This window comes from Wyeomyia smithii, chromosome 2 (assembly GCF_029784165.1).
Source record: "Wyeomyia smithii strain HCP4-BCI-WySm-NY-G18 chromosome 2, ASM2978416v1, whole genome shotgun sequence".
NCBI classification, from domain to species: domain Eukaryota; kingdom Metazoa; phylum Arthropoda; class Insecta; order Diptera; family Culicidae; genus Wyeomyia; species Wyeomyia smithii.
This window is the reverse complement of record NC_073695.1, coordinates 87,533,745-87,549,108: the sequence shown is the minus strand read 5'-3', so window position 1 is coordinate 87,549,108 and position 15,364 is coordinate 87,533,745.

Sequence of the window (15,364 nt, the reverse complement as noted above, 5' to 3'; positions counted from 1 at the left end):
TTTGGGCCACCAAACTAAGGAAGTGTATGTTATTTTCGGGAGTATAATAGACTTGTAGATCCATCGTATAATTTTTTTGGTTCTAGTCCCCACTTTCTACCAACCGTTTTAGAATATAACCAGAAAGCACTGACCGCTTTGCTTATTGCACCATTTAGGTGCGCGTTCCAGTTAAGCTTCGCATCAAGGATTAATCCTAAAAGAGATCTTTCAATTTTGTTTACCAGCGTATGAAGAGCTGTGACTGTTGAGCTGTTTGATATGCAAATTGAAATTTAGATAAAGGATATCTATGCCTGTATGTTGCATTTAGATATTCCTTTAGTACTTTTTCCATTGTCTTCAATAGAATCGAAGACAAGCTTATTGGTCTATATGATTTGGGGTTGTTCCTATCTCTATTGCTCGTTTTTGGTATGAAGATAACCCGCACTGACCTCCATTTCGACGAAATATCGTTAAATCTTAGACTCGCCTTGAAATTCTCCCTTAGTAACGGTATCAGGGTTGCCTCACCTTTTTGAAGCAACGCAGGAAATACACCGTCAACCCCTGCAGACTTGAAAAGCTGGAAAGATTTCACCGCATTTTCCACTCTGGTTGACGTGAAAATTTCGTCAACTATAGTTGAAGTTGAGACGTCTTGTCTTACAGATTCTGGCAGAATTTCCAAAGAGTCGTCTCCTACCTCACCACCCGCCGAAACATGACCTACAGCAGAGCCCGGAAAATGAGTTACCATCATCAGATTTAAAGTGTCTGCGGGAGTTTTAGTTAACGATCCGTTCTGACCGTATACAGGTATACCTCGATTATACACGCCCTCGATCATACGCACCCTCGATTTTACGTACTTAGATTTTACGCACATTTTACCTCGATTCAATGCACACTTTTTTCAAACATATTTTTAATTCAATTGGTTTTTGTTTGAATAGTGCATACCACGTGTTATATACGTATACGTGTTATATTAGAGGAAGGTGGGAAAATGTCCACGGTTCACATAATTTTCTGATAATTTATATGAAATTTTGTCCCCGGAGGAAGAGAGGGTTGTCTGAAATCACCAAAAATATGTCCACGGGGTTTATAGCCTCTAATTAAAACTAGGAATTGTTTGATTTTGAATCGCTCGAAAACTGAAAGCCGTTCTAGTGGTTCCTAAAAATTGAAAGCAACATAGGGAAAAATGAACTGTGTAACACCGAAAAAGGGAAGGCACTTTCGGGTGCGCATGGATTGCAATGAGTTAGGAGAATAATTATTTGAATGAATGATGAATGAAAAATAAACAGTTTAAATTAATAAATTATAAAAATCATTTCACTACATGTATGGTGCCAACCAAAGTGCTCATTTTGAGAAACCCTATAAAAAATATTCACTTGCCCGAAAAAATACACTGTGCAAAATTTCAGCTTGATCGAACCTAAAATGGGGGTGGCGCAATAAGATTGAATTTTGGCCTTTCAAAATCCAAATATAACCCCAACGGAGTGGGGTAAGTGTTGAGAAGTCACCATTTGTGATTGGACACACATACTCATTATTTACTAATATGTATCATAAATACTTAAGCTACTAACAAATCCCCCCTTTAAAAAAAAAAAAAACCCAACGGAGTGGGGTACATGAAACTTCGGCTTTCGGTTTTTTTTTCTGCCATATGGCCTGGAAATGCATGAAACGTCGAGATCTTGTATCATCTGGAGTAAAAAGAGAAGAAAAAAGAGAAGAAAAAAAACGATTTTGGTGATTTTTTGTATTTCTCAAGGTCAAACTTCAATCATTTTGCGCCACTCCGTTCAAGGTCCGATAGAGCTATATAAATTTTTGCACAAGGTGTTTTTTCGGGTAGGTGAATATTTTGTATGTGGTTTCTCAAAATGACCATTTTGGTTGGCACTCTACTATACATGTAGTAAAATAATTTTTATTAACTAATGATTTTTTTTTCAATTTTTCAATTTCCATTTATTCTTATTTTCAATTATTTAAATTGCTAACTCATTGTAATCCTTGCGTTTTTTTTTCATGCCGCGTAGAAAAAACCGCGTAAATTCCGGAATCCGCGTAAAAAAAAACGCGTAAATTCCGGAATCCGCGAAAAAAAAAGCATTAATTCTGCATTCCCAGTGAAGGGAAACCGAAATCCGCGCAAAAACAAAAAAATACTGCATAAATTCCGGAATCCGCGTGAAAAAAGCCGCGTAAAAAAAAACCGCGTAAGAAGCGACCTTAGTGTATAGTTAAATAAAATTGACTCTGGATACGAAAGTGTGACAATGCCTATTCGCATTTTTAAGATCCTCAAAGCATTTGTGACAGAAGCTGAATGGAGAGGGTTCCGTGTACTATTTATGTTACATAATTTCTTAACATTCTTTATAGTAATTTAATAACACTTTTAATTTTAATGTAATTCAATAACACTTATATCCGAAACGTTAAATTAAATTAACTTTTAAGTAACTTTCACAGAAAATACTCTGTAACTCTGTACCCAATGAAGATAGGAATTTTGTTTGTTCAGCAAAGTTTCATATTTTTGCACGTTCTAAAACTTTGCCGCATAAACTATTCCTCTATCGCTTAGCACAAAAAAGTCAGTATTTTTGATATATGAAAACCTACTGCAACATATGCTCGCCGTACTCTAATATGGGTGGAGTGGGACAGATGGAACCTTAAGGTGTTTATAGTACTGCAGCTGAACTTCAAGAACATCATGATTCAACTTGCCCCTTTTTAACCTATACGTTTTTAAAATTATCGAAAAAATAAGCTAAAATATGATATAACTTTGTAAGGAAAAGTCCTGGAGATATATGACCTTTGGCAAAAATGTGTTTTCAATTCCTCCGAACAATACTTTCATGTAAAACACTACACAACTAACAAAAGTTAAGTACAAAAAACTAACTTTTAAGTAAGTTCCATGTAATATACTTTATAACTTTGTACCGAAAGAAGATAGAATTTTTTTTGTTCAACAAAGTTTCATATTTTTGAATCTTCTACAACTTTGCTGAATAAACTATTCTTCTATCTCTTAACACATTTTTTTTTTATTTCATACTTTTTCACAATTTGCGATTATGCGGGTCATTCATACAAACAATTGTTTCGAAGACACTATTAAGCTAGGATGAAGTTAAAAGGCGCTATGGAATTAAGTTCCACTTTTTGCCTAATTGGACCACTGTGCAATGGTCTCTGAACTACAATTCTTTAAAAAAGTATATTCCGAAACTCTCACATCCTTTCGGAAAAAATAGTCTTGAATCTCATTCTTGAATCTCTCTCTTGCATAAAAATATAATCATGTTTTTCTCAAAGTTTGGTCGATAAAAATAACTCAAAAATCCAGAATTCAAATTTTTATTCGATATTTCATATTTTTAACAAAAAATAACCAAACTTTATGTCAATGGTTTCATAGCCGTTAATAACGCCGATAAATTGATAATTAACATATCAATGAAAATATCCGCTCAGGGAGGGAGTAAGTGGCAGGAAACCGTTTAGATATTAGTATAATACAATGCAAACTCATTTCCACCAATTGAGTTTACCATCTACATCTTACGAAGACCATCCCTCGGAGTTCATTATAGTCTCTTTTTTTTGTTTCCTAATAAAAAAAAATTACTTGTCTACTGGCTAGCCTAACGCGACAAGCACGAATTTCCCATTCCGAGCCGACAGCTGACAGGCTGACCAGTCGAATTAACATACCGCTACAGTTTTCAAACTAATCAGCTATTTGTATGCTAATGGTATGAATTGACTTGTTTGGGAGTTTAGCTTTTCTCGCGCTAAACAGCAACGTTACGAAAAATCAATAAGTCACGCGTACCTACTGCCCAGTATCATAATACCTACCCATTGGAGTGGTTCTTGACCATTGGTGTGGTGCGGGTTTCGCGATAGAAGACGTAGCAGTAAGCACCGTAAAAGGGGACACCATTCCGCTTCGCTTGGGCAAATCGACCAAGCGAACGAAAAACCTCCCTAATTATCTCAGTCAACGATAATGGGCTCAAACCATATTTTCATTTGGTTTCATTATCCGCAGGCGAAACGAGGAGAAGAGCATGATATTTTTTTTTCTAATGGCTGTGTTTTTTTCTAATTGACGCATCCCAGAAGAACGATTTCGTTTTCTCAATTCGGTGTACCCAATGTTTTTTGTTTGCTGAAACGATTCACAGTTTTACTGTTTCAGCTGGATTCTTATACAGTGAAAAAAGTTCTGTGCTTCTGTTCCGTGGCTGTTCTCGTTACAGTGAAATAAAATTTAGACAAAGTTTTAAACTAGAATCTACTTCAGTTGGGTCCTTTGCAACCATTGCTGCCACGGGATAATACTGCTTTTAGGGTTGCCGCCTGGTCTGCTTCCCTGTTGTTTTACCACGTTCCGAACGGGTTAGCATAATGAATCATAAAAATATACGTTCCCCTTTTCGCGTGGCTCACTATTCGCTTGGGGGATAGATTAATTTCAACCCTACAACCGAGGGTTTATATTTTGGATTCCGTACCGCCGCAGACTAGAAAATCCCGAAAGAGACACTATCCTCCCCGCACGTCCGCGTTACACTTTCCACTGAAAAAGCAAAGAAGGGTTCTGGTCTCCCGCTACATCGGTGTTTATGGCGTGTCGTCATTTCGAGAGATACCGGTTTCATCTGAGCAAGGTTCAGTCTCTAGTTTGGTTTAATGCCTCCCGGTAATGCAGGAGCCTCTTTTCTAGAGGATGAGCTTCCAGGGAATAGTGAATATCGTGTTTTCCACTGTTGCTTTTGTACACATCCTTTTACTATCGCTTGTCTGGGCAGGATGGATGTGGATTGCGGCGGATTTCAAGTCCCGCTAGCATTGTTTGTATTCATTACAGCAGGGAAGTAGGTCGACAAATTTAAAAGGAATTTGGGCATTGCTGCGAAGTGTTGTGCGCGATTTCCTTCGTTTGAAAAACTCCTGAAATATTCATCAATAAAAGTGAATTTACATCCACCTTCAAGCCGCTTTTATTTGGCGAGCCACTTGACTATTCAAGAGTTGGTTGGCATTAATAATTCGCAAACATTTTATATCGCTGCAGTACGATCTCCCCATTATCGATAAAACGCTCTTCCTGCCGAACATTAGGGTACCCTTATGCAGGACGACCAAGGAAAAATTGTCAATTTTCCTTCCTAACCCAATTATCGTCATGTCTCGTGTCCGAATAATTATTAGTTTCCGTCTAATGGTCAACAAATTCAACCCCTTTTTGCTCGAATTTCTCCTGCTAAAGTTTGCAACCGCCAATAGCAACCTTCATTCATGAGTCGCAGTCGACGATATGTCCCTTAATTTCTGCTGCTGCCAGCCCGCAGAAATGGCACAATCAAACGACCGTCCCTTCGTCTGGTGGTGGTGTAGAACCTCATACATGTCGAAGTTGATTCACGCGCGCCTAACAAAGAGAGTGTAATTTAGTGTGTGGTGCGGGTTTCTGCCGGAGCGTGTGTTTTGTTAGATGCCCATTTTTCCAACCTAACCAGGCAACCTAAACCGACAGGGACAACAAGTCTGGTTTACATTAGGGGACTTTCTGTTTCGTTTCCTTCATCCTGCTGGCATTGTTTCCCTCCGCTCCTGCTGTCACCGACTGAATGGCGTGTTCCGCTTTATTGCGACGGTGGTGGTGGTGACGTGTATGCAGCGGAGGGTTCTTTTTAAGCGCGTTGTTTTCCCGTCTTTGTTTTGGTTATGCACTTGTTAGAGCAAAGAGAATTATCCCTTTGTTGTGCCTTTTTCCTCGCTCCAAGGACTTTCTCCGGCGGGGTTCACCATGGTATCGTTTTAGTTTTTTTTTGTCGTCTTTGTTTTTGCTTGCGATCCTTAAGGTGAAGGGGTCGCTAGGTTTTAAGGTCAAGCGGCGATCGGCGAGAGAAAGCAAGCGTCTCAATTACCCGGGACCGGGTGAGACAAATTGTTTTCCATATCGGGCAATGGATTTCCATTATGCACGACAGATGGTCTCTTTCTGACCCAATGTGGCCTCCCGACTGACGGGTTGGACGTCGAACTCGTCGGCAGGAGTTGCTTCGGCGTTGTTTTCTTTCGTTTACATCCATCGTCCATCGTCCAGTCTGGTGGTCCCGGCTCGATGCGGACGGTAGAAGAGGGACTGATAGGAAACGATAAATAACGTCTTTTTGATAGAGCCGGGATCCAGAGGTGGACGGCGACACCTTCAGGCGATTCGGTACGGTGTTTTTTTTTTTGGTAAATGAATTTAGTAGATGAAATATTCTTTGGGTCGAGGTAGAATGCGTCGGGATGCTTTCACAAAATCCTGCATGAAGTTCTCTGTTTTTCGATACAATAAATAACTTTTTTCTGGAGCCGTTTCTTTCTTTTTAATGCGATCATTTCTGCAGGTCGTGGACTCCGTATGACGTGAATTGAATCCCACTTAGCTGGATTCCTTTGCATTCAGGGCAGAATATGAATTTCAGGTTTGTAAGTTATGATTGAATGATGGGTTGTATTGCTTTTTACTCAATAAATTTAATTTTATAGTACAATACATAAATTATATGACGACTTAACTGCCGCTCATGGCAAGTCCGTCCCAATTGCATTTTTGTCAATTTTGCGTTTATTTATGGAATCAATTCCTTTTTAAATCTACTTTCGATAAAACAAATATTTTTGAATACTTCGTTCTGAGGAACTATGAAAAAAATAGCAAGTCGGTTTGTCCCATAGCAAAAGTGATCGCAAGTCGGTCCCATTGCAAAAATCATCGCAATTTAACCCCACAGCCAATAATAATTATGAAAAATGTGATATTCACCACAACTTATGGTCTTCAGGTTTAGAATTGGATGTACCAAGTGATATTCGATAGGAGGTTTGATTGAATTTTACGCGTTCTACATCGTGTGGCTCTAGCTAGTACAATGTTTTCTTCATAACAAAGTTTCCACCAGTAGCTTCGTTCAGCTGTTGTTTGTTGACAGTGAACGCTTTAGGTGTGTCACTGTATTGTTAGTTAAAGCATTCCTTAGTAAATGCTACTTTTCGTATTTTTTCCGTATTCTATGAAGAGACGTGGGCAAGAATCGTTCAATTATTATCGTGAATTTCGTTTTGAAACAACAACAGCAAACATTTTCCCAAGCTATAGGTGTTCTTTCATATTTGCTTCCACTGCTACGTGGAACCTGTCCGCCGTCACGAACGTGTGACCGCTATCAGGAAAATTAAGAACAAGTTCCTACACCCAAACTGATTTCGAATTTATCAGTAGTATCAAATGTAAAAACAAAATCTAATTTTATTTTGAGTGGTGCAGTTGCTACATTGTGTTATGCTTCTCACAAAAAACTTGTTTAACGAAGCACGAGAGTAGGTCATTTATGAATTGACCAGCGATGGATTCATTCCAAAGCAAGCTTTAGCACCGCCATCGATTTGTAGTAGTTTGTTTTTCATCACTGGTCGTAGCTGGCTATGGAACTGACTTGCTATCATTCTGGCTACGTACCCTAAAAGTAATCGCATGTGAGTCCCAGCTTATGATTTTCAACAAATTTTAATCAAATTTCGGTGTGTATGTGAATTTTATGATGCAAAAGTGTTAGATTGTCATTGCAGTACTAAATTCTGTTGATGGTCTTGATTGAAAAAGCATTTGAATGCAAAATTTCACCAAAAGTGTTACGATTTTCAATTGCTGTTTTCTCATCAGCACCAAAACGCAAATGGGACGGACTTGCTATGAGTGGCAGTTAAGTACTCGAATTTTTTCTCACTTTCGATTATCATCTATGTTGTAAATAAAGTTAAAGAAAACTTTAGGCATAGAACGGACTGTTAGAAAATACTTTTCCCGAAAAAAGTGACGGTTTCAATTTCTTGTCGAGTAAATTTGGTTTAAAATGTGGTTGGTTGTTTTAACTGTGTAGCTGTCATAAAACTGTGCGGGATAAAACACTGGTCGACAAAAGCCAAAAAATGTTACCCTAATGCTCAAAATTGTCGTCCTACTCAAATTGTAAGCAAAAACAAAAGATTATGGATTTTCAACCATTCCTGTGAACTTTGGTCCTGGTGCCCGCAGTGTATGCAAAAGTGTGTCAAAATGGCGCAGAGTAATTGCTCGCCAGGTTCGTCGCTTCTACGTTGGCTTATGGGAAAACTCATTTAAGTCTCTGAGAAAGTTATCTTCACTAGGGGCACCAAATTTTACAAGAATGGCAAATAAGCTATAATCTTCAATATTTTTCAGCTTGAGCTCTAGGGCAATACCTCTGTTTACAAGTGTAAACATTATTATGGCGCTGGAATTAAACAATGCACAATATTTTTTTTTTTTTTGTAACTCTAATATTTATTTAGGCCCAACCGCGAAGCATAATGGGGCCGAATGTCTTTTTGGAGTAGGGAAAAGCCAGCTTGAGTAGAGCTTGTATCCCGACTGCTCCTCCTCAAACAGGCATAAAAACCCTCTCATCTTTTCTCTTTAAAATACAAATTAAAAATACAAAATTAATTCAACCTAAACCTGATATGTACATCTATCTATATCTATCTATATGTAAAACGATCTATCTATATGAATAAGTATAAAATTGAGGGATGATGAGTCCTTGTCTCTTGGAAATCATAACCTAAGATGAAAGATGGAGAAAGAAAGATAAAGATTAGTATTATCCTTAAAGATCTGCATAGAGAGGGGGGGACAGAGAAAAGCGAAGAAGGGAAGAGGATTCAAATACGATAATTTATATCTTTAATAAATTGGTAAATATGGGTGAGCAAACTGATATCATGACTGGCAAGTGCATCCCGAACTTGCATTGCAGATGGTGCATTGCGTTCCCGGAGGGAATTGAAAAGTTTATTCCTTGCTCTGTGGTTTTTAGGGCGTACGAAGACTACGTGTTCTATATCCTCGTACCCTCCACATTCGCAAAGGTTGCTATCGACTATCCCTATTCGATAGAGGTGGGTATTTGCAATGTAATGGTTTGACATTAGGCGTGAAATAACTCGTATAAAATCCCGAGTTAAATCGTGCCCTTTAAACCATGATTTCGTAGACACCTTGGGCGAGATGGAGTGCATCCATCGCCCCAAATCGCCAGAATCCCACTTTTCCTGCCAGTTTGCCAGAGCCAGTTGTCGGGGTAGGTGAGAATACTCGGTGTAGGTGATCGGTCTATCAAATATATCTCCTTCTATGGCACCCCTTTTCGCTAGTAAATCAGCTTCTTCATTGCCTGGGATTGAGCAATGGGAGGGGACCCACACAAAGCAGATAATGAAAGACCGATCAACCAACACTTCTAATATCCGTCTAATTTCCGGGAGGAAATAGGACGGGTGCTTGACCGGTTTGATCGATCGGAGAGCTTCGATAGAACTGAGGCTGTCCGAAAAGATGAAATAATTGCCTGGTGTCTTGAGCTCGATAATTCGCAGCGAATTGTGTATGGCAGCTAGTTCCGCTACGTATATGGAGCAAGGTTGTGCCAGTTTGCGGGATATGCGATGATCCATGTTGAAAATGCCATATCCGGAATGTCCATCCATTACAGATCCGTCCGTGAAAAAGGAATTCTGTTCTGGAAGGTGGCAAAATTTTGCCGAAAATATTGATGGCACAACTGTTGGTTTAAGGTGTTCAGGAATTTCATGGATTTCTTGTTTCATCGTCAAATCAAATACAACAGAAGGATTTTTGAGCGATGTTGAAATCTCACGGTATGGATCAACAACCGAAGGATTTATCTCCATAGACATGAACCGCTGGTATACTGACATACAGGGTTTCTGAACAACTTCCAGACATTTCTCATAGACAATATTTTTGTAATCTAATAATTATAACCATCATTTTCTTACTACTCTGACTGATGATTGAGAAAATATTTTGGTTCTTTTCCCTAGCATAGGCATCAGCTAAGGGCATCAATTCCAATCATATGAACACACAGCTATCTCAGCTAGATCTTCTTCTAGCAAAGGTTTTGGTGATTGATGACCTGCATGATAAAGTTGAAAAGTGCGCAGCCATTGAAATGAAGTTACAAGATAAACTAATGGCGTGCAAGCATGCAGTTTTGAAAATTTTCGACTGTGAGAAACTTCTAACATATTGGTAGGTACTCGGATGGCGGACGTTTTTTTCAAACTTTTTCGGTTGGCAATCTGATATTTATCAATTCCTGGAGACTCAGTGGATACGGAACGCGGCGTAGGCCACTCTAACATGAAAAATAAGTGCCTACAGACATCAGAAAATTTGACAAAGCATGTACTTTAGCCAGTATTGCAAAGAAAACATCAATCGTTTGGTCTAAATAGCCGTATATTAAATTAAATAAATTTGTCGCTAGCTTCTGCCAACAAAAATAATTATTTAGTATTTTTGAGAGAACAATACTGTCGCAAAGTTTTCTATTTTGCCATCCGCGAAATTTAATTTTGTTTGCTGCAGATCACTATTGTCCCTAGGCAATAGGTATCTTTTGCTCGACTCGTATAATTGTGGACAGCATTTGCGGCAAAATTTATTTACTATTTGCGTGACACCATTCTGGAACGGAAGCCTGATTGACGATGTTTTAAATAAACTTTCGTATGGTTAAAAGATGGTAGTTGGCCTATTCTTGCTAACCCGTATAGCTGTATGTGCTAAATAGTAGAGAAGCATCTTGGTGGAGCGAATCTTATAAGTTGTCATTGTAGAATTATGGAAGATGAACAAGATGACCCCAAGTAACACACAAAACATGTTAGAAAATAATTCACAATGACAGTAGTCATATAAAAATATTATGAGCGCAATTCAAAACTTGTGTTGTTATATTCTTGTTCTCGAGATGTTATTTCATAGCATAAGTGTATTTAGTATATTATCGAATATAAACTGCTGCTGCTTATCTGCAACTTGTGTTTATGATGTTATCCAAACAGTACAGAAAGCAACTTAAAATACAACATTTGTGAGATGTTTTTCATCAGTAATTCAACCACATTTCGAACACAAACTCATTATTTCCTGGTTTTGTAGATGTTTTTCAATAACATGAGTTGAACAAACAATAACTATGACACAAATAACACTTGTCTTAAAGTTATCTTCCAGATGTTTTCACTATGTATTAGAAAACCTGTGTATGAAATGTCCAGCCAGGGCAGCCGCGTGCGTTCAATAGTATACGCCTAATAACAAAACTACGTTCCTGTAAAGTACTTCTCCTGTGATTGGTATTCGAAAACCAACGTAAAATTACTTGATCAAATTGTTAATAAAATTATTTATACGATTTTAATAAAACTACAACGTATTTCTACCGTATTGGTACTCGAGATGTATTTTACAGCTTCGGTCTAACAAGTTGGCTTGCTTTCATAAAGTTTTATAGTATTTCATATAGTACCAGTACTTGTTCTAGTAGCCTTCGATTTTTGCGCTTTTCTGGTGATAGAGATGTCATGGAAAAGGTAATGTCAACTGAAATCTATAACTAAAGGTTGTATTAGAGGAGTTATCTCAACTGCTCTATAACAACGTGTGTTACTTGGCACACCTACATTTATCCATTTGAGCATCAAGCCTTCCACTTACTTTACTTACTTTTATGGTGACAGATCGTAGAGATCCGATGTCTAATTCGGAATACGCCTTCACCCTCGATCTTGGGCTACTTCTCTCTAGTCGCCACTTACACTCGCAACCTCGTCGACAGCACACAATATCATCTTGTTTGTAAACTTCGTACGCCTGCACAACACCCCTTTTCTAAGCTTGCCACCGAATATCGATCGTATGTTTCTACACTCGAAACCCCCAAGCGCACCCGATCGACGTAGAGTGCCACCGGGAGGATCAGCGTTGTGTAGAGGACAAATTTCGTGTGAATCTGTAGGCTACGAAACCTAAAATGGCTACGCGATCGGTAATAAGCACGTTACAAGTGTATCAAAATATACAAATTCATCAACCACTTCGAAAGTATCCTCATCCATCACCGGTGCAGAACCAACGCCCAAAAAACTACCATGCTCTCTGCTAGCCACCATGTATTTCATTTTGGCAGAGTTTATGGTGAGTACAATTCTCGCAGCTTCTTTCTTAGAGCCGTACAGGCCTCCTCCACAGCCTTACGATTGCCACAGATATTGTCGATGACGACCATGAGACATGCGCATGTCGTGAGGATGTCCGTCGACAGCCCAGTAAAGACGGGTCTTGAAACCAACCCGAGACGAGACGTATAGGTGCACAGCAGGCAAGGTGGATCGATCAAGTGAAGGACGTCCTATGGACCCTACGCAGACTGCTAAGCGGGTGAACTGCAACCATTAACCGAGTGTAGCAAATCGTCTCTGTCTTACACACAATGAAGGACACACCAGGCTTGGGATTGTTTGGCTAGGTGAAGTCTGCAAGTTGTGGTGGATCTCCATCCTTGCCATCGCCTAGCCACCGGCGACTTATTGGGAATCAGGTACGATCCGGTTCCTGAATTCGTTAATCGCTCTATAGAAGCTCCTCGTGTCGTGCCAGGAGAAGAAATTCTCTGTCTCCGTAAGAACACCATCGTATTTTTTACATTTTTTTCGGTATTTCTCTCGCATCTGACACGTCACACGATTCACTGGTATTAACGTGATAGCGAATGTTTGACTCTTTTCTTCCGTCACTTCTGTCTTTAGTCTACTAGGCATCAAACCAAAGTGATGAGTATGTCACTTGTTTTTACCGTCTGACCATGTTTCACTTACAGAGTTATGGTTGTGCTCTCACTGGTCATTCAGGTCCACCGCAGCTGGTTCATCGATCCGTTCATCACTTTTCCGAGTGTACTTTGCAGTAACTCCTTCCGCTGATAGTCTTTAGGTTGTCACTTTTATTAATGTAAAGAATCAAACTCAGAACTGTGACCGGTTTAAAGAAGGTTTAGAATTTTTCCTGTTTAAAAATTAGCTTTGAATAAGCGAAAAACTAATGAAATTGTGTAATTTAACCAAGGCCTTGAAAACTACCATTAGGACGTTTAAACAGCCAACTTCTCACGTCTTTCGCTTTTTTCCATCTTGCACCGAAATTTTGTTTCTATCGCTCCGAACTTCAGTTGATCCTCACTTTTCATTGATTGTAGCACATTACATGGCGTGTGGTAATTGAAGTAATGAAGCCTTCAACACTCATTACGTTGCTCACGAATGCTCTTAGTTATCAGTGAATGTTTGTGCTACGATAGTAATCAAGGGTTATCCGGCCCAAACAGGAATGGATCTACGTGTATGTAAAAGCAAAGCCTTGGTGCTACATTCCGATTCGGAACTTGACCTTCTGATTACTATACACAGACTTCGCAGCCAACTGTTAAGTGTACAGGACAATTGCGGGGCTAGCGCTACGATCCTACTGACACTAACAGTCTCTCCCGAGTCAAGACTCGAACCTACGACGACTGGCTTGTTAGGCCAGCATCGTACCTCGAGACCAGCTGGGGAGGCTACGTGTGTGTAAAAAATTAAAAAAACCATACATTCAAAAGATACCTGGAGATCGGAAGTACAAACGGTATGGAGGGAAAAGTCGAACTACTGTGGTGACACCCGCCATAGTGAAGATCATCTAGAACCAACTATTTTAACCAGGTACAAGGCAGCAAGGCGCAATGGCGGCGGGAACGACAGACAAGTAAAACTGTATCTTACACAGTACAGAAAAATGCTAATTTTCTTCCCTACCAAAGAAGATTTTATCAACCTTCGTTTAATTTCAAGGGAAATACGGCTTTTCAGTCTTAGGGGTGTATCAAAACGCTACTAGGTTTTATGTCCGACGTTTCGGCCTTTGAACTTGGCCTTCCTCAGGGGATATAAAGTTGTACCGTTTTTCGTTCAGCGTACAAAGCTTTAGGATAGGTTGTCATAGCTATCTATAGGATCTCTTTCAAAGTACCACATCACAAAGCACGATGCGTTAGTGGATTTTTTGACGTTGGACTAACGTCTATATCGAAGTTAGGCACCTGAATTTGAAAATCTAGTAATTCAACCGGGGAAAACCAGGGAAAAGTGGTCAGGTTTTGAGCGCTTATACATCAGTCATTTCTTTTCAGAATTTCGAGGTTTTGGCATCAACCGATCAGAAATTTTTTTACGGTTGAATTTATGTAACTAAAATAACCTATTTCTCGAGATACACTATTGAAAAATTGATAAATCACATCGATTGTCTAAATCATACCGAGCAACCAATCACCACCTCTCTTCACAAGCACAGTCGACACTAACGGATACAACCGATCTGACTTTGTAAACAGTCTCACAGCTTTCAACCAATAACGAGCTCGCTTTCGGTAGCTGCAACAGGTGTTTCAACACCGTTTTAAAATGCTTCTTTTATCATTACCACTGAACAGATTCTAAACACCAATGGCTTGATTTATAGGGGAAATATTGCACAAGATTGTCATATAATAATTTAAATATGTTTTCGATACTAAACTAGTTAAAAGTTGTGTTAAAAGTCGTGCACATTCAACCAATCACAAGCTCGCTTCTTGTTTGCTCGCGGATGGATTTTTGCTTTGGGCTATATAATAGCCTGTGCCGTCTCATAGCAGTCATCAGTTAACATGTGAAAGGCCACCAGGCCGGTCTTGTATAATCAGCAGCGGTGGCTGATTCCAGCGGCCAAACTGAGCTGCAGCAGAACCAGAGCGGTGGTATCAGGCAGCAGCGGCGGAGGTAGTGGGAAGCTGCATTTCTTCATTCAGTTCGGTGCTCCTTAGATCTGAGTTGGACCCCACCAGCGGTAATCCAATTCAGATATCGTTGGGTGAAAACGTTGGGTGTGTGTGCAGTGTGCACATATAGCGTATGTGCATCTGTATTGCTATGACATTTGCGATGATAGGGATGGCGCTGTTGCGTGTGTATGGCTAGCTATAGCGTGTGTAAGACACTAGCATGTGTAGCATATTATGGCTATTGCGTGTATATCTTCAGCGTGTGTACGGATAGTTATAGCTTGTGTGTGGATAGCTGCTGCGTGTGTAATGATTAGTTATAGCGTATGTATGGATAGTAATAGCACATGGTTGGACAGCTTATGCGTGTGTATAGATAGTTGTATCGGATGTATGGAAAGGAATAGCGTGTGTATGGATAGCTATAGCTACAGCGTGTGTATGAATAGTTTTAACGCGTGTTTAGATAGTTATAGCATGTGTGTGAATAACTATAGCGGGTGTTTATCGAAGATTATTATTGTCATTGAAAATATTAAAACGTCTTAACGAACACAGTTGTGAATTTGATTTTACAGCAG